Below are 21354 nucleotides of genomic sequence, written 5' to 3' on the forward strand. Positions count from 1 at the left end.
GTTCTGTCATTTAAAAGTATTATTATTATTTACATAGCACCAACATCTGTACAGAGAATATTGTCTTGTTACTTAACTGTACCTCACAATCTAAGCCAGGGCCGGCCCGCTCATGAGGCGGGGTGAAACATTTGCTTCAGGTGGCACATCTGGGGGGGGGGGGGGCGGCACCCGCCTGTCTGTGGGTGGGCGGCCGCCCGCCGAGCTGGAGGAGTAGCGGGCAGAAAGGGGGTATTGGGCCTAGCGGTGGGGAGGGGGGTCGGACCCCCCCTTCCTCGCCTGGGTCCCCCGATCTGCGCTCCCCTCCAGCTGTAAATAGTTAAGTACCAGCGGCAGCGTATAGATTAAGAGGCAATGGGCGGGGATCACTCACCTTTTCCGCGTTCCAGCGAGCGCTCCACTGACGTCACTTCCTGCAACGCCGCCCACTTAATCTATATGCTGCCGCTGGTACTTAACTATTTACAGCTGGAGGGGAGCGCAGATTGGGGGACCCAGGCGAGGGACCCCTCCAGCTCAGTGCCCCCCCCGCCACCCGGGGGGGGGGGGGGATTTTTTAAAATTTTGCCTCAGGCAGCAAAAAGTCTAGGGCCGGCCCTGATCTAAGCCCAACCACAGTTACAGTTTTAAGTATGTATTGTGTTGTGTATGTAGCATAGGAAGGGGGAAACCAATTACCTTTCGTGTATTTTTTGGGTATGTGGGAGGAAACTGGAGTGCCTGGAGGAAACCCACACAGATACAGGGAGGGCATACAAACTCAGTGCAGATAGTGCCTTGGCTGGGATTTGAACCGGGGACCCACCGTTGCAAGGCGAGAGAGCTGACCACTACACCCCATGTTGCTGTACTTTAGTCTTATCTATTTTACAATTGTAAAAAAAAAAAGTTAATCCTTACTTACCATGGGCTTCTTCCAGCGCCTGGCAGCAGTATATGTGTTAACTCACTGCAGTTCTGCTGCCCTCAAGTGTGCTGCTAGCCCCTTCATAAGATCATCTACCACAGCTGCAGTCGCAGGCATTCAGCTCTTGCTTAGTTCACTAACACAGAACACTCCCGACCAAGGAAGCGTGATCGATAGAGGCACACAGACATTCCTGTGCATGCACAGAAGCCTACGACCACAGCTGTGGTCGGCGATCTCACAGATAATGGCCTCGATTCATCAACACTTAGCAAATTTGTTAACAACAGTTTGGTAAAATACCGAATTTGTTAACTTCATTTCAGGATTCATCAAAGTTATCTACAGCTGTTAGCGAACATTCGGTAACGATTCGGTAACGATTCGCTAAAACGGAATAAAGTGCAATTCATGAAAAAGAAAGTGGGCGTGGTTTAGTGTTACATTTAGGATTAGTTATCTCCTTCACTGCTCTGTCGTTATTCCTGTCAGATCATTGCTGACAGAGAAGATGGAGCCATTTGAAGTGGTTATGTTTCAGCTGAGAGTGATTCAAAGGCGCAGAAGGGCAAGAATAAGGTCTGCAACCATATAAATTTGTAAGAGAATAGATTTATTTGCTATAACACGACATCTGCATTTCTCTTGAATCATCTTGTAAGAGAACACAGGCAGTGTCAGGGTTAACTAATTTGCTAGCTGCACTATAATTTTTTAGAAAAGGCTCCTATCAAATTGTGGGATTGTCCCAACCACTTTCAGAATCCTGGTCCAGGTGTAAAGCCCTATTCAGAATGTTGCTACGTAGTGCTCAAAGGACTGCCTTTTACCCACAATTCCATGGGAATCTTATGGCCTTGTGTTAAAGTACCACTGTAAAATGGAAATATTGACACGTTACCGAATGGTTACCGAATTGTTATCGAATTCACACCGAATGAGGAAAAACCTTGATGAATACAACTAGAAATCGCTAAACTTCGAATTCGGTAATTTAACAAACTGGAAAAAGTTATCTCAAAGAGAATGATGAATCGAGGCCATTGGCTACCTAATCCTGTGGGATACATCTGATATTCTATACTGGTGGGAGGCTACCTAATCCGGGGGGACACATCTGGTTAAGTATACTGGGGGAACGCTACCTAACACTTGGACGGCACATCTGGCTACCTATACTGGAGGTCGGAGGAAACCTTCCTAATACTGTGGGCATGTCTGGCTAGATAAAATGGGTGAGGTCTTCCTAATACTTAAGGAACTTTTGCTATTTATACTGGGGTGGACACAATTCTTTATTCTCTTTTAAAAACCTTGTCATCTGTGTAAGCAACAGAAGGCGGGGAGGGCATTCCTGTATAAAAAAAAAAAGAAGAAAAACTCCTGAAATTCTACTTTGTTTTTTTCATAAAAAAAGATTTTACAGTTGGCCATTGCATTTGCAGTGTAATGCTCCCTCCAACTCATCGCAACACAGAAAATGTCAGTCATATGATCCTGCGGCAGAGTACACCGACAGCGTCGTATGCAAAGCATCGACCCCCAAGCACACCCTTCGCCGCCCCTTGCCCAGTCACATACTCCCTCCTGGAAAGGAAATACGTCACTGGGATTCCTAGGTTTCTCCATCGTATTAACATCCTTACACACATGCACGCCGCACCATCGCTGCCAATTTCTGCATCGCCCATTGATTTTCATTACTTCTGCTGCCTCTGCCACTGCGTTGCCGGGGCAGTCTGCCGGTAACGCACTGGGCACTTCCGGCACAATACGACACCGTAAGCATGCTAGGCCTCATTGTCTTTCATTGTTGTTGCGTTACCTTGCAGTAAAACAGAGTAACGCATCGCACTCTTGCAAGGCAAGTGTAAATGGGCCTAAAAATAAATAAAAATGTATTACTTTCAAAACCAAACCTAATCAAGAAAAAAATAAGGAAATAATTTTACATTCCTTTAAATATTTTATCCACTGCTACAGTATATCTATGTCCTCTAGGATGTAGATATATGATTTGCGCTTGCAGCACAGCTGTGCACTTTCAGCTGCAGTACTAATTGATGAAAGAGAACATGTTCCCTTTAAAGAAAGTCTGAAGCAACAAAAAATTGCTATTTTTACCTGCTAGCTTCCATAAGTTGTATGAGGAGACATGAAACGCTGCATTCCAGCGGCAAAACAAGGGGGTCATACCCCCCAAATCACCGGAGGAAAATGTGTGCAGCGCTTTCTGAAAGAGGCAGCGCTTAGCGCTGCCTCTCCCCGCCCCTCTCACTCTTTCTTCACAGGGAGGGGCGGGGAGAGGCGGAGATCCGCACAGCGATTGACTTCATTAGAGGCAGAGCTACAGTTCTAAATATGTATATAGTGTGCAGCGCTACAGTTGTATGGAGATAAATGCTCAACCAGAGCTATTGCATAAATAAATGAATAAATGTTATTTGCAAAGTTCACAAGTCCATGTGGATCTAAGTGCTCAGAATAGCGAGATCCTTCTTTGCGTATGCGCTCTATGCCGGGTCCAGCAAACACCCATATTCAGTCTCTAGTTTGTATATAGATAGCGCTCCGCTTCTAATCACATATCACATTCCTCAGTTATCGATCAGTAGAAAGATCCCCTTATGGGGCTGCACTCACCCCTCAGGTGTGACCACTGCCAGATTGGTCAATTAGGGCTTGTTGTTCTCCTTGGCCGACTGCCTGATCTTGGGATGTGGACACGCCCCTGATGAGTCACGCATACGTGATGAAACGCGTAGGGAGGAGCCAACAGGGCGATCAGGAAGAACTACAGCGGCGTTGACGGAGCTTACCGGCGAGCCTATCCGGAGAGGCACGGGGGAGAGCCCGTCAATACTCTAAGCCCTGTATTGATTACATGTTTGTGAGTACCCACTTATAATAAATTAGTGATTTGAATCTACGGAGTCACGCTGTAACGATTGCGGAATTCTCTCCTTGATCAGCGCACAAGACGTGCGCTGACACTGCGGAAATCCTCCACAAGCGTATAATTTGTGGTAACCCAGCAAAAGGTGCAATGCACCTGTAGAGGGAAATTCCTGTCGACAGGGGGAGCTGTGGAGTGCAGAGGAACAGCTCCTCTGCCCTGCCACACACGCCAGACAGGAATTGCACGAAGGGAAGAAACGCAGGGCAAGATAGCCCTGAAAGAGAGAGATCAAAGCGACAGAGGGTATGCGTGTTCACCAAACTAGTCGCCACCCTGCGACGATGAACACACAACCATGAAGACAAAGTGAGAAGGCAATCGCCAGAGATGGCGATTGCTAACAGAGACACAAGACCGAATAAGCACAGATGAGGAATGTATGTATGTCCACCAATCTAGCCGCCACCTGCGACGGCAGACACACAACAAGGAAACCGAGTGAGAACGCAATCGCTTGAGAAGCGATTGCGAATGAGATTGAGCAAAGGGACAGATTGTATGTGTGTGCACCAAACTAGTCGCCAACCCGCGACGGTGCATACACAACAGCAGATATGAAGTAGGAACGCAAATGCGAGAGAGGCGATTGCCAGAGGTGACACAAGGCTACAGCAAGGCAGAACACGAGAGTAGCAAAGGCACAGCAAATCATACAATGAGAAGATAAGGAAAATAACAAACGCTAGCTAAACGCGAACAGCCGCACTCATTCGCAACAGTGCACGCATTTATGCGCGGTCTCCTCGTGATAAGCACAACAGAGACAAGCACGCCTAACTAACCACCGACAGACAAACATGAAACAGAGGACGCGAGCGCTTGCTTAACGGTTACCTCACCGAGCCTCCAGCAAGCGTTCGTAGCAGACAAGACAGATACACGAAAACAGAAATAAGAGAGAGAGACGGATCCACAGCACTAGCGCAAGGCGAGTGCGATCCAGGCAAAACAGATAGAGGAGATGGCTGGTAGCAACCGCTGCTCCAGCTATACTCCAAGAACAAAGATCAGAACGACTTCCTGTCGACCACCGCAGGGACAGAACAATCGCAACAGACAAACAAAACAGATACGCAATCCTAACTGCACTAGGGAAACCTGCCTAGTGCAGTCCCAGGAATTACTCTAAGCTAATCTTTAAACAAAGAGCAAGGCTGACACTTGGAGTGTTTCACAGGAACTAACCCTTATGACCAGCAAAGGACTCTGGAAAACATAGCTCTTTATACTGCCAGTCATCAAAGGAGGCAGGTAGGGGATTTGCATAACGAGTATATGCAAACTCCTCAGCAGCAAGCTGCAATACTGACAAAAAGTCTCTCTTCCAGAGACCTGCAGAATGCAGACCTGAACAGTGGTCAAAAGGCTGCCTGACTGCGCAGGCAGCCAAGCGGATCCTCACACACGCTATGTGAGATTTTATTTCATCTGAGGAACACTGACATAATTCAACAGTGGAACCTGTACAGTGAAGACATCACATCCCAAGATCAGGCAGTCGGCCAAGGAGAACAACAAGCGCTAATTGACCAATCTGGCAGTGGTCACACCTGAGGGGTGAGTGCAGCCCCATGAGGGGATCTTTCTACTGATCAATAACTGAGGAATGTGATATGTGATTAGAAGCGGAGCGCTATCTATATACAAACTAGAGCTACAGTTCTGCCTCCCCAGACAGCAAAATCCACGACTTTAAAAGTTGTGAATGTTTGCCTCAGGATTTGGGGGGTATGAACCTCTCGTTTTGCCACTGGAATGCAACGTTTCATGTCACCTCATACTACTTATGGAAACTAGCAAATTTTAAAACCTACAGAGACCTGTTTCTGGCCACAAAAGTGATGGATAAGTTGTTTCAAGGGGTCTAACACCTGGACTGTGGCATGCCAGAGGGGGATCCATGCAAAAAGTCTCACTAAAAATTACGGAGTTGATGCAAAGTTGGGTTTTAATCCCCAAAGGGCAGAAATCATATTATGCACAGCTCTGGGTGTCAGTGAGCTTTGGAGTGTCTCACACAGAGGAATGCAATAGTACTATCAGAATACAGGGAAATAATAATAATGCACTGGAGTGGTTCCGTGCAACTTAATGAGGCAACAACAATAGCAGTAGTGTGTACACAGCTTTGGGTGTCAGTGTCAGTGGAGTGTCTCACACACACACACACACACACACACAAAAAAAACAACAACAACCGGAGACCAATGTGCTAGCCCTCAAAAGGGTTGTTTGGGGTGCTTTCACAGCAAGTAAGACACAAGAACACAGGCCTAGCTAATGCTTTTCCTACCTATCTGCAGCAAGTCTGACCCTGCTCTCACTAACAGTCAGTAGCAATCAGCGAATGAATCCAATATGGCCACCGCAACTGTTTTCTAATAGGGGGTGGGGGGTCCTGGAGGAGGTGCTAGTTAATTGGCTGCCATGTGTCTGCTGACTGTGAGGTAAGGGGTCAAAGTTTGGCTTCATGATGATGTATAGGGTGCAGGTCTAACACGCCAAGAGCTTGAATCACTATGCGGTGCTAACCTACTAAAGTCTTTAGGCGCGCTAACCAGGGTGCTAAGTAGGTTAGGACCGGTTTTCTCAATCAGATCGCGCGCTAAGTACCGCGCGCAAAGTTGTGCGCGCGCAAAGTCCTATGCACGCACTAAGTCCCATAGGCTTTAATGGACACTTCGCGCGGAGCGCCCTGCGCTCTGTGCAGTGCACGCATAAAGTTTTGCGCACGTAAAGCTTTGCGCACGAAAAGCTCGTTTAGACGTGCTAAGGGGGATTTCACAGGCGTGCTAACAGTTAGCACCGCTTTGTGAATCAAGCCCCATATGTTTGCAGTACGTGGAGAACGTGAACAGCGAAAACTCTCCGAGTACTGTCCGCCGGTGAACTGTTCGGGCCATCTCTAATGAGGGATGCTAATCCTGGGGGCGCATCTGTCTATCTATACTGGGGGGTGGCAAATGCAGGGTACATATCTGGCCATACTGGGGGGCTGATATTAGGGACACATCTGGCTATACTGGGGGGGGGGGGGTGTGTGCTGATACTGGGGACACTCTGGCTATTTATACGAGGGGGGGGGGGGGGGCAAAAAACTGGTGCCATGGTTTTTATCTACTTTAGCACTTTTTATTTTTAAACTGGAATTGGTAATTTGGTCATTTTTTCTCATTAAAATACATACAAAACAAAATGTTTCTTGGGACAAAGTCTGGTTTGTCTTGAAAAAGACAATATATACATCATTTAGGTGTTATGAGAAGGGATAAAGATGTTGCTGATTAAATAGGGACATAGCTAAAATGTCAAATAGGGACATTGTAAAAATGTATACTTGCTAAAGAAAAAAAAAACATTTCTACATGATATTATCAGCTGTTAAAAAACTGAGAAATCATAAAATAACAAACACAGGTTCTGTTCTTTTTTTTCTAGTAGTTTTAGTACTTGTTAAGCCAACAAAAACAGTCAAAACTGGAAAAAGAGGAAAGTTGAGAACCATCCTGAGGCTGTAGCCAGTCTACACGAATCAACACAAGCCTGCTGAAATTGTAATAAGTTCTATTCTATGAGTCTGACCCTTGTGGAGGTCAAGGTATTACTTAAAGCGAAAATTGCTTTTACTTAAAATTGCAATACATATTTATCAGTACTGTTCGTGGAGTACAGACTGCTAGAAACTTCCCACCCTCCTCCTTCTCAAACCTCTCCATCTTCCATGAGTAAATAGCTGCTCAGAGTTTAAAATATGTGCACCGCCATAGACTCACATGACTTCCGATGGCCACATGTAGATGCGTAAGTTACAGACCAACACGCTGGGTAACGCAATGCACCAGTGTGAAAGGGGTCTAAAGAATACATGAGGCTGATTAAATTATTGCAGATTTACTTATCTGGGGTTTCCTCCAGTGCCTAAAAGTCCCTGTGTCCCTCAGCACAGTTCCACTGTCAGCCACTCTTCTGAGGTCCCTTCCTTAGCGGCCAATGACCCGGCAGCTTTTGCACATGCACAAATGCATGCGCGCGCATTCTGCACAGAACTCTCCTGGCCACACTTGTATGACCACTATGGAGGGGACCCCAGAAGAGTGGCTGACAGTGAAACTGTGGCGGGGAACACAGAGACTTCTAAGGGCTGGAGGAAGCCCCAGGTGAGTAAATCTGCTCAAATGTATTTAGCCTCATGTATTCTTTAAGAGTTTATTACTCACTTTCAGCATATAGCAGCAAATTCAGTTACTTCAACATCATCTCAAGGAATGCATGTGACACTAAAAATTTGGCAGCTGGCAAATGACCTGGCAGAATCCACACAGACCCGGGCACTAGAGGAGCAGCAACCTGTGCGAACCCCCCTTATGGGGAGGTGCATTAAAAAAAATATTGTTACTGGTGCTCAGTTCCCTGTAATAAATTCCCACACAGCCATCACGGGCCGTCCACATGCACAGTGTAGCTGTATTTGATTTGTAAATGTGTTATCAGACTTATCAGAGTTTGGCAACTGTACCTTCACACAAAGGATACATTCCAAGATCCTGTCACCTACAAAGCAATAAATATAACCTCAGAACTTTGGATTTCATTGATTGGGTTAATAATGCCAGGTCATCCTCAGCCGGCACATTTCGTTTTTGCTGCCTAATGCGGTGCAGGGAGTATTTTTATATTTACCTGTTCTGGGCGGCTGGATTGGCTTCTCCTCTTCTCCACCTGGGGCGCTGCAATCCCAGCATCCTCTTCTGAGTTCCGATCACATGATATGACATGTAATAATAACACAGTGGATGGTGTCAGCGTTGCTGTGCCTCCCGGTGGTGGAGGTGATGAAAGAGTATCTTGTGTGTGACGGCGCTGCCCTTGTGCAGTAGAGCGGACCTGATCAGGCTCTCCTATTTCTGCTGAAGCCCAAGCGGAAGGCAGCTAGTGCACCAAAAAAACTGAATTTCGTGGGTCCCATCGTTGGATTGCCTCTGCTGAGGAGGATGGGGGAAGCCTCTTTAGGATCCAGAGGCTTCCCCCTTTCCGAGGCAAGTTCCCCCTAGGGGCACTTTTTTCCTTTTAGGGAGAGTTAGTGCTGTGGCTCTCCAGCAAACAGGTAAACCACTCCTGTTACCACACAGTGAAACATATAACATAAAAGGATGCACTCTGTAGGCTTGAACTACTGTTCAAAATGTATTCATGTCACGCACACTACATGTTAAGGGCCAGGCCTGATGAAGGACCTAGCCCATTACATGTAGTGTGCGTGACATGAATACATTTTGTACATCAGTTCAAGTCTACAAAGCACTGTACTGTCTAGCTCTCTGTTAAAATGAACCTGAAGCATATTTAAAATAAAAAAACAGAGGGGGAAGGCTCTGGGTCCTATAGAGCCTACGCCTTCCTCTCACAGTCCCCTTGTTTCAGCGCTGTCTCCCCTGTTAGCAGTCTCCAACTGATGGGTCTGAGACTGCTCTCTTCCGCCACAGGAGGCTTTGGAAATAGAGGTGTCTCGAACTTCAGATTTTGGGTTCACGGACGCGAACTTCCGCAAAAGTCCAAGTTCGCGCGAACCGCAATAAGCTTCAATTGGCAGGCGAATTTTAAAACCTACAAAGACTGTTTCTGGCCACAAAAGTGATGTAAGAGTTGTTTCAAGGGATCTAACACCTGGAGGGGGGCATCCCGGGGTGGGATACATGCCAAAAGTCCCGGGGCAAAATGACGTATTTGACATAAAGTAGGGTTATAATTCCTAAAGGGCAGAAATCACATTGCATTCCTAAATTGGAGGCATAAAGTGCTTTAAAACATCTGCAGGCAGAGATGCTGTGTGGGGACTGACTTAGTCTTCGGGCAGGCAGCAGCGGGGTGCGGGCAGAGATGCTATGTTGGGACTGACTTAGTATCGCGCTGATACATGAAGAGATCTAGCGTAACTAGTGTAAATCTCAGTTCTAGTGAGAAAGGCGTAGTCAGGGTCAGGCCGAAGTCATTCACAAGAGCAGATGAGTGAAGTACAATAGAGTTATGCAAAATAGTAGTCAATTAACAGGCAGGGTCATACACATAAGTCATATGTCAGTCGTATTGGAATGTTCAAACAGTAGCAAAGTCAGAGACAGGCCGAGTCATACACATATATCAGATGGCAGTGGTACAGAAGGGCTAGGCAAGAGAGAGGTCAAGAGGCAGGCAAAAGGTTGGTACACAGATAATATACAATATTACGATATGATAATATTACAAATATATAATACTACAAAATAATAAGACTGACTGACTAGAGTACATATATATCGCGCTGATGCGCAATATATGAAATGTAGCTCTCAATTTCTCACTAGCTAGGGCCAAGAATCAGCAAACTGATTAGTATCAAGGCCAACGAGCAAGTGAATACTCTGGCCTTAACCACTTAAGGACCACAGTCTTTTCGCCCCTTAAGGACCAGAGCCTTTTTCTCCATTCAGACCACTGCAGCTTTCACGGTTTATTGCTCGGTCATACAACCTACCACCTAAATGAATTTTACCTCCTTTTCTTGTCACTAATACAGCTTTCTTTTGGTGCTATTTGATTGCTGCTGCGACTTTTAGTTTTTATTATATTCATCAAAAAAGTCATGAATTTTGTCAAAAAAATGACTTTTTTAACTTTCTGTGCTGACATTTTTCAAATAAAGTAAAATTTCCTATACATTTGAGCGCGAAAGTTCAACTGCTACATGTCTTTGATTAAAAAAAAAACATTCAGTGTATATTTATTGGATTGGGTAAAAGTTATAGCGTTTACAAACTATGGTGCCAAAAGTGAATGTTCCCATTTTAAAGCATTTCCGACTTTTCTGCCCACCTGTCATGTTTCATGAGGTGCTAAAATTCCAGGATAGTATAAATGCCCCCCTAAATGACCCCATTTTGGAAAGAAGACATCCCAAAGTATTCACTGAGAGGCATGGTGAGTTCATAGAAGATTTTATTTTTTGTCACAAGTTAGCGGAAAATGACACTTTGTGACAAAAAAAAAAAAAGTTTCCATTTCTTCTAACTTGCGACAAAAAAAAAATGAAATCTGCCACGGACTCACCATAGCCCTCTCTGAATACCTTGAAGTGTCTACTTTCCAAAATGGGGTCATTTGTGGGGTGTGTTCACTGTCCTGGCATTTTGGGGGGTGCAAAATTGTAAGCAACCCTGTAAAGCCTAAAGATGCTCATTGGACTTTGGGCCCCTTAGCGCAGTTAGGCTGCAAAAAAGTGCCACACATGTGGTATTGCCGTACTCAGAAGAAGTAGTATAATGTGTTTTGGGGTGTATTTTTACACATACCCATGCTGGGTGGGAGACATATCTCCGTAAATGACAATTTTTTGATTTTTTTTACACACAATTGTCTATTTACAGAGATATTTCTCCCACTCAGCATGGGTATGTGTAAAAATACACCCCAAAACACATTATACTACTTCTCCTGAGTACGGCGATACCACATGTGTGGCACTTTTTTGCACCCTAACTGCGCTAAGGAGCCCAAAGTCCAATGAGTACCTTTAGGATTTCACGGGTCATTTTGCGACATTTGGTTTCAAGACTACTCCTCACGGTTTAGGGCCCCTAAAATGCCAGGGCAGTATGGGAACCCTACAAATGACCCCATTTTAGAAAGAAGACACCCCAAGGTATTCCGTTAGGAGTATGGTGAGTTCATAGAAGATTTTATTTTTTTGTCACAAGTTAGCGGAAATTGATTTTAATTGTTTTTTTTTTCACAAAGTGTCATTTTCCGCTAACTTGTGACAAAAAATAAAATCTTCTATGAACTCACCATATTCCTAACGGAATACCTTTGGGTGTCTTCTTTCTAAAATGGGGTCATTTGTGGGGTTCCTATACTGCCCTGGCATTTTAGGGGCCCTAAACCGTGAGGAGTAGTCTTGAAACCAAATGTCGCAAAATGACCTGAGAAATCCTAAAGGTACTCATTGGACTTTGGGCCCCTTAGCGCACTTAGGGTGCAAAAAAGTGCCACACATGTGGTACCGCCGTACTCAGGAGAAGTAGTATAATGTGTTTTGTGGTGTATTTTTACACATACAGATGCTGGGTGGGAGAAATATCTCTGTAAATGACAATTATTTGATTTTTTTTACACACAATTGTCCATGTACAGAGAGATTTCTCCCCCCCCCCCCCAGCATGGGTATGTATAAAAATACACCCCAAAACACATTATACTACTACTTCTGAGTACGGCGATACCACATGTGTGACACTTTTTTGCAACCTAGGAGCGCTAAGGGGCCTAACGTCCTATTCACAGGTAATTTTGAGGCATTTGGATTCTAGACTACTCATCACGGTTTAGGGCCCCTAAAATGCCAGGGCAGTATAGGAACCCCACAAGTGACCCCATTTTAGAAAGAAGATACCCCAAGGTATTCTGTTAGGAGTATGATGAGTTTATAGAAGATTTTTTTTTGTCACAAGTTAGCGGAAAATGACACTTTGTGAAAAAAAAAAACAATACATATCAATTTCCGCTAACTTGTGACAAAAAATAAAATCTTCTATGAACACATCATACACCTAACAGAATACCTTGGGGTGTCTTCTTTCTAAAATGCGGTCACTTGTGGGGTTCCTATACTGCCCTGGCATTTTAGGGGCCCTAAACCGTGAGGAGTAGTCTTGAACCCAAATGTCTCAAAATGACCTGTGAAATCCTAAAGGTACTCATTGGACTTTGGGCTCCTTAGCACAGTTAGGCTGCAAAAAAGTGCCACACATGTGGTATCGCCATACTCAGGAGCAGTAGTATAATGTGATTTGTGGTGTATTTTTACATATAACCATGCTGGGTGGGAGAAATATCTCTGTAAATGACACATTTTTGATTTTTTTACACACAATTGTCCATTTACAGAGAGATTTCTCCCACCCAGCATGGGTATGTGTAAAAATACACCCCAAAACACATTATACTACTTCTCCTGAGTACGGTGATACCACATGTGTGACACTTTTTTGCAGCCTAGGTGCGCTAAGGGCCCAACGTCCTATTCATAGGTCATTTTGAGGCATTTGTTTTCTAGACTACTCCTCACGGTTTAGGGCCCCTAAAATGCCAGGGCAGTATAGGAACCCCACAAGTGACCCCATTTTAGAAAGAAGACACCCCAAGGTATTCTGTTAGGTGTATGGGGAGTTCATAGAAGATTTTATTTTTTGTCACAAGTTAGTGAAAAATGACACTTTGTGAAAAAAAACAATAAAAATCCAATTTCCGCTAACTTTCGACAAAAAATAAAATCTTCTATGAACTCGTCATACACCTAACAGAATACCTTGGGGTGTATTTTTTCTAAAATGGGGTCACTTGTGGGGGGCCCAAAACGTGAGTAGTCTGGAAACCAAATTTCTCAAAATGACTGTTAAGGGGTATAAGCATCTGCAAATTTTGATGACAGGTGGTCTATGAGGGGGCAAATTTTGTGGGACTGGTCATAAGCAGGGTGGCCTCTTAAATGACAGGTTGTATTGGGCCTGATCTGATGGATAGGAGTGCTAGGGGGGTGACAGGAGGTGATTAATGGGTGTCTCAGGGGGTGGTTAGAGGGGAAAATAGATGCAATCAATGCACTGGGTAGGTGATCGGAAGGGGGTCTGAGGGGGATCTGAGGGTTTGGCCGAGTGATCAGGAACTCCACACGGGGCAAATTAGGGCCTGATCTGATGGGTAGGTGTGCTAGGGGGTGACAGGTGGTGACAGGAGGTGATTGATGGGTGTCTCAAGGTGTGATTAGAGGGGGGAAATAGATGCAAGCAATGCACTGGCGAGGTGATCAGGGCTGGGGTCTGAGGGCAATCTGAGCGTGTGGGCGGGTGATTGGGTGCCCTAGGGGCAGATTAGGGTCTAATCTGATGGGTAACAGTGACAGGTGGTGATAGGGGGTGATTGATGAGTGATTGATGGGTAATTAGTGGGTGTTTAGAAGAGAGAACAGATGTAAACACTGCACTTGGGAGGTGATCTGATGTCGGATCTGCGGGCGATCTATTGGTGTGGGTGGGTGATCAGATTGCCCTCAAGGGGCAGGTTAGGGGCTGATTGATGGGTGGCAGTGACAGGGGGTGATTGATGGGTGATTGATGGGTGATTGATGGGTGATTGACGGGTGATTGACAGGTGATTGACAGGTGATCAGGGGGGATAGAGGCATACAGTAAACAGGGGGGGGGTCTGGGGAGAATCTGAGGGGTGGGGGTGATCAGGAGGGAGCAGGGGGCAGTTTAGGGTTAAAAAAAAATAGCATTGACAGATAGTGACAGGGAGTGATTGATGGGTGATTAGGGGGGTGATTGGGTGCAAACTGGGTGGTCTGGGGGGGGGCAGGGGGGGATCTGAGGGGTGCTGTGGGCGATCAGGGGGCAGGGGGGGAGAAATCAGTGTGCTTGGTGCAGACTAGGGTGGCTGCAGCCTGCCCTGGTGGTCCCTCGGACACTGGGACCACCAGGGCAGGAGGCAGCCTGTATAATAGGCTTTGTATACATTACAAAGCCTATTATAAACTATTACAGCAGCGATCCGGGTGCTAGAAACCCGCCGGCGCTTCCGAACGGCCGGCGGGTTACAGCGTGAGGGGGGCGGAGCTAGTCGCCGGCGGCTGATCGCGTCACGAATGACGCGATCGCCGCATTACCACGCCCGCAGCCGCCCCCGCCGATGTGTGTATTGCGGTCGTTTAGGCCCGGACTTTGCCGCCGCCCATCGGCTGGGGGCGGTCCTCAAGTGGTTAAGTACCCAGGAGGCAAATCAAAAGCCCAGCCCCCAGAATTGACAGCACCTCCTGCAAAAAGGTGTCAGCTGATGACATCACAGCTGACACCCCATCAGACACGCCTCCTCAGCCTATAAAGGCAGCTCTGAGCTGCCTGTTTCCTGCCAGAAACAACACGCCGACCCACATCTACAGGGGAGGCAGGGATGCCATCATGCTGATTCATGTCTACAGGGGAGCCGGGGATGCGTTTGCCCAAAGAGGAAGAGAAAGCTTCCTCCAGCTGCTCCACACTATCAGAACAGCCTCCAGAGACCATACCAGATAAGTTTGTTACATTTAGTCTTCGGACAGACAGTAGCCTTCCGGGATCCATGCCTCATTTATTTTAATAAAGGTGAGGTACTGAACACTTTTTTGACCTAGGCGACTTCTCTTCTCAGTGACAATGCCTCCTGCTGCGCTGAAGGTCCTTTCTGACAGGACGCTTGAGGCGGGGCAAGCCAGAAGTTTGATGGCAAATTGTGACAGCTCTGGCTACAGATTCAGCCTGCACATCCAATAGTCCAGGAGTTCATCGCTGTTCAGAGTGTCTATATCTGCACTTAAGAGCAGGTAGTCGACTACTTGCGGGTCGAGGCGTTATTGGAGGGTAGATCGGGAAGGGCTGAGGCAAGGCATTGGACTAAAAAAAGTCTGCATGTCCGAGATCACCATCAGATCGCTAAAGCATCCTGTTCTTGTCTGCATGGACATCGGAGGAAGAGGAGAAGGAGCATTACTGGCACCTTTTTTCAATTGTGCTGCGACATCACCCTTAAACGCACTGTAAAGCATACTTGCCAGCTTGTTGTGCAAGTGCTGCATCCTTTCTGCCTTCCGGTAATTTGGTAACATCCCCGCCACTTTGTGCTTATACCGAGGGTCTAATAGCATTGCCACCCAGTACAGGTCATTCCCCTTGAGTTTTTTTTTATACCGGGTCCCTCAACAGGCTGCACAGAATAAAAGACCCCATTTGCACAAGGTTGGATGCCGACCTACTAGTCATCTCCTCCTGTTCTTCCTCAGTGATGTCAGGTAAGTTCTCCTCCTCCCCCCAGCCATGAACAACACCACGGGAAAGGTGAGCAGTACAAGTCCCCTGCGAAGCCTGCTGTGGTTGTTCTTCTGCCTCCTCCTCAAAGCCACCTTCCTCCTCTGACTCCTCTTCCCCAGACGACTCCTTCTCCTCCTCCTCCCCCCTCCTCTGTGTTGTCAACAAATCTGGTTCTGCTGATGATTGTTCCCACTTTTCCTCCTCTTCCTGTTCACAGTCCTCTACAGCTTGATCCACCTCTGTACGCATGGCACGCTCCAGGAAGAAAGCGCATGGGATCAGGTCACTGATGGTGCCTTCGCTGCAACTACAGACGCATGAGCCTGAGTGTCCAGTACCTCGTCAAGAAAATCCCCAGCTCCCCAGTGCCTGCCCTAGCACCATAGCTGTACAGATACTTGTTGACGGCTTTCTCCTGTTGTAGCAGGCGGTCAGACATGAGGAGAGTTGAATTCCAGCGAGTCGGGCTATCACAAATCAAGCGCCTCACTGGCAAGTTCTTTCTCCACTGAATATCGGACAAGAGCGCCATGGCCGTGTAGGAACGCCTGAAATGCCCACACACCTTCCTGGACTGCCTCAGGACCTCCTGGAAGCCTGGGAACTTACACACAAATCTTTGGATTATAAGATTCCGCACATGTGCCATGCAGGGCACGTGTCAACCTGCCAAAACTCAAAGCCGAAATGAGATTGCTACCGTTGTCACACACTGCATTGCCGATCTCCAGTTGGTGCGGGGACAGCCACTGATCCACTTGTTCAGAGCGGCCAGGAGTGCTGGTTTGGTGTGACTCTCGGCTTTGACGCAAGACATGTCTAAGATGGCATGGCACCGTCGTACCTGGCATGCGGAATAGGCCTTGGGGAGCTGTGGGTGTGCAGTTTGAGAGGAGAGCGCAGTAGTGTTGGGCGAACAGTGTTCGCCACTGTTCGGGTTCTGCAGAACATCACCCTGTTCGGGTGATGTTCGAGTTCGGCCGAACACCTGATGGTGTTCGGCCTTTTAAGTTCGGGTTCGCCCCGAACTTCTGTATGCCCCCGAACAGGGCCGAACAGGGCCCCTGTTCGGGCGAACAGGGCCCTGTTCGGCCGAACAGGCCGCAATACGGCCCCCCTATGGGGTCGCAGGCATAAGGGGGGAGCATGCCCCGATCGCGGGGGGGGTCGGAAATTCCCCCCACCCCCTCCGCTAGCGCTCCCCCCTCTGCCCGCTTCCCCATAAAAAAAGTTTAAATCAAGTTCAATAGTAGTGTACCTGGGCTGGTGGCATTGGCTGGCAGTGGAGTGAGGAGGAGGAGGAGTCCGAGTAGCAGAGTGACGTTGAGGCCGGGCAGCGGGCGGTTCAGCGCTAGTACCCTTGTGGTACTTCCGCCCTTTCTCTGACCTCACGTCCTCTGCATACGAGGGTACGCATCACGCGTACCCTCGTATGCGTCATCACGCAGAGGACGTGAGGTCAGAGAAAGGGCGGAAGTACCACAAGGGTACTAGCGCTGAACCGCCCGCTGCCCGGCCTCAACGTCACTCTGCTATTCGGACTCCTCCTCCTCCTCACTCCACTGCCAGCCAATGCCACCAGCCCAGGTACACTACTATTGAACTTGATTTAAACTTTTTGTATGGGGAAGCGGGCAGAGGGGGGAGCGCTAGCGGAGGGGGTGGGGGGAATTTCCGACCCCCCCCGCGACCGGGGCATGCTCCCCCCTTATGCCTGCGACCCCATAGGGCCCCCAAAATGGGCATGTTCGGGGGTCCCATTGACTCCCATTGAGTTCGGCGTTCGGGCCGAACATGCCGAACATCTGGCCCATGTTCGGCCTGTTCGGCCCGAACCCGAACATCCAGGTGTTCGCCCAACACTAGAGCGCAGCAGTAGAGTAGCAATCAGCCAAGGAGGAGGAGGACAACAGCGCAGAGGATGTAGCAGGGGGAGTAGAAGGAAAAGGAGGTGGCAGCAGGCCTGCCTGCAAGCCGTGGAGGTATCACCACCAAGTGCGCTGCACAGCCACGTACTCCATGCTTGCTAGCGGTCACCATGTTTACCCAATGTGCCGTATAAGTCATATAGCTGCCCTGACCGTGCTTTGCAGACCAGGCATCCGTGGTCAAATGGACCCTAGACCCAATGCTTTGTGCCAGAGATGACGCCACTTGCCTTTCAACATCATGGTACAGTTTGGGTATCACCTTTTTAGAAACATAATTGTGGCCTAGTATCTTCCACTGCGGTGTCCCAATCGCCACAAATTTTCAGAAGGCCTCTGAGTCCACCAGCTGGTATGGTAACAGCTGGCGGGCTAACAATCCCGCCAAGTCAGCTGTCAGACACAAGGCAAGGGGATGACTGGCAGACATAGGCTTCTTCGGCTGAGATATTTCTTTAACGGACACCTGGCTGCTGTGGGCAGAGGAGCAGGAACTGCTCAAGGTGAGAGGTGGAGTGGAGGAGGGTGGCTGTGAAGGTGCAAGGGCATCAGAGGATAAAGTGGCTGAAGATGCTGCACCTGGATGAGGAAGAGGATGCGGAGGGTGGCTTTGCGTTTGCGTGCTGCTTTTCCTCATATGCTTATCCCATTGGTGTTTGTGCTTCAAGATCAAGTGCCTTCATAAGGCTGATGTCCTTAGGTGGATGAAGACGATAGTAGAACTGCAAGGCTCGGCAATGACTGTGGCCTGGCCTGTATGCGGTGACACACACACACACACACACACACACACACACACACACACACACACAGAGAGAGAGAGAGAATAGAACAATATGAGCCCTCAAAGGGGCTTTTGTTTTGGGGTGCTTTCAGCAAAAAAGAACAGCCTAGCTAACTGTCCCTGTCTCTCTGTGGGCTGTGTGCAGTGTGTCATCCACATGCTATGCTATGCTATGCTATGCTATGCTTTAGTAAGTTCAATCACACAAATACAGTGGAAAGATATGCACTGGTCTAATACAGTGTGCTGTCACACAACTACAGTGGAAAGATATGTGCTGGTCTTATACAGTGTGCTGTCACACAAATACAGTGGAAAGATATGCACTGGTCTAATACAGTGTGCAGTCACACAAATACAGTGGAAAGATATGCACTGGTCTAATACAGTGTGCGGTCACACAAATACAGTGGAAAGATATGCACTGGTCTAATACAGTGTGCAGTCACACAAATACAGTGGAAATATATGCACTGGTATAATACAGTGTGCTGTTGCACAAATACAGTGGAAAGATATACACTGGTCTAGTACAGTGTGCTGTCACACAAATACAGTGGAAAGATATACAGTGGCTTTCAAAAGTATTCGGCCCCCTTGAAGTTTTCCACATTTTGTCACATTATTGCCACAAACATGAATCAATTTTATTGGAATGCCACTTGAAAGACCAATACAAAGTGGTGTACATGTGAGAAGTGGAACGAAAATCATACATTATTCCAAACATTTTTTACAAAACAATAACTGCAAAGTGGGGTGTGCGTAATTATTCAGCCCCCTGAGTCAATACTTTGTAAAACCACCTTTTGCTGCAATTACAGCTGCCGGTCTTTTAGGGTATGTCTCTACCAGCTTTGCACATCTAGAGACTGAAATCCTTGCCCATTCTTCTTTGCAAAACAGCTCCAGCTCAGTCAGATTAGATGGACAGCGTTTGTGAACAGCAGTTTTCAGATCTTGCCACAGATTCTCGATTTAGATCTGGACTTTGACTGGGCCATTCTAACACATGGCTATGTTTTGTTTTAAACCATTTCATTGTTGCCCTGGCTTTATGTTTAGGGTCATTGTCCTGCTGGAAGGTGAACCTCCGCCCCAGTCTCAAGTCTTTTGCAGCCTCCAAGAGGTTTTCTTCCAAGATTGCCCTGTATTTGGCTCCATCCATCTTCCTATCAACTCTGACCAGCTTCCCTGTCCCTGCTGAAGAGAAGCAACCCCAGAGCATGATGCTGCCACCACCATATTTAACAGTGGGGATGGTGTGTTCTGAGTGATGTGCAGTGTTCGTTTTCCGCCACACATAGCGTTTTGCATTTTGGCCAAAAAGTTCAATTTTGGTCTCATCCGACCAGAGCACCTTCTTCCACATGTTTGCTGTGTCCCCCACATGGCATGCGGCAAACTGCAAAAAGGACTTCTTATGCTCTTCTGTTAACAATGGCTTTCTTCTGGTCACTCTTCCATAAGAGCCAACTTTGTGCAGTGCACAACTAATAGTTGTCCTATGGGCAGATCCCTCCACCTGAGCTGTAGATCTCTGCAGCTCGTCCAGAGTCACCATGGGCCTCTTGACTGCATTTCTGATCAGCGCTCTCCTTGTTCGGCCTGTGAGTTTAGGGGGATGGCCTTGTCTTGGTAGGTTTACAGTTGTGCCATTGCCTTCCATTTCTGAATGATCACTTGAACAGTGCTCCGTGGGAAGTTCAAGGCTTTGGAAATCTTTTTGTAGCCTAAGCCTGCTTTAAATTTCTCAATAACTTTATCCCTGACCTGTCTGATGTGTTCTTTGGACTTCACGGTGTTGTTGCTCCCAATATTCTCTTAGACAACCTCTGAGGCCCACACAGAGCAGCTGTATTTGTACTGACATTAGATTACACACAGGTGCACTCTATTTAGTCATTAGCACTCATCAGGCAATGTCTATAGGCAACTGACTGCACTCAGATCATAGGGGGCCGAATAATTATGCACACACCCCTTTGCAGTTATTTATTTGTAAAAAAAAATGTTTGGAATCGTGTATGATTTTCATTCCACTTCTCACGTGTACACCACTTTGTATTGGTCTTTTATGTGGAATTCCAATAAAATTGATTCATGTTTGTGGCAGTAATATGACAAAATGTGGAAAACTTCAAGGGGGCCGAATACTTTTGCAACCCACTGTACACTGGTCTAATACAGTGTGCTGTCACACAAATACAGTGGAAAGATATGCACTGGTCTAATACAGTGTGCTGTCACACAAATACAGTGGAAAGATATGCACTGGTCTAATACAGTGTGCTGGTGGACTACAAATGCCAGCTGAAACGGTGGGCTGTATCTATACTGTGTCACCCACAAAGAGAGCTATGGTATAGTAAGTTAAATCACACAAATACAGTGTCACACACACTCACACACACACAAAGAATAGAACAATATGAGCCCTCAAAAGGGCTTTTGTTTTGAGGTGCTTTCAGCAATAAAGAACAGTCTAGCTAACTGTCCCTGTCTCTCTGTGGGCTGTATGCAGTGTGTCACCCACAAAGAGAGCTATGCTTTAGTAAGTTCAATCACACAAATACAGTGGAAAGATATGCACTGGTCTAATACAGTGTGAGGTCACACAAATACAGTGGAAAGATATGCACTGGTATAATGCAGTGTGCTGTCACACAACTACAGTGGGAAGATATGCGCTGGTCTTATACAGTGTGCTGTCGCACAAATACAGTGGAAAGCTATGCACTGGTATAATACAGTGTGCTGTCACACAAATACAGTGGAAAGATTTGCACAGGTCTAATACAGTGTGCTGGCACACAAATACATTGGAAATATATGCACTGGTATAATACAGTGTGCTGTCACACAAATACAGTGGAAAGATATGCACTGGTATAATACAGTGT

At 47.0% G+C, this 21354-nt stretch overlaps 1 protein-coding gene across 3 annotated transcripts in view; it reads right to left on the reverse strand.

Moving 5' to 3' along the window:
- Window positions 1-21354, reverse strand: part of LOC137521118 (flavin-containing monooxygenase 5-like) — a 191498-nt gene that overhangs the window by 32809 nt on the left and 137335 nt on the right. The window lies entirely within an intron of this gene.

This window comes from Hyperolius riggenbachi, chromosome 6 (genome assembly GCF_040937935.1).
Source record: "Hyperolius riggenbachi isolate aHypRig1 chromosome 6, aHypRig1.pri, whole genome shotgun sequence".
In the NCBI taxonomy this organism is placed as follows: Eukaryota; Metazoa; Chordata; class Amphibia; order Anura; family Hyperoliidae; genus Hyperolius; species Hyperolius riggenbachi.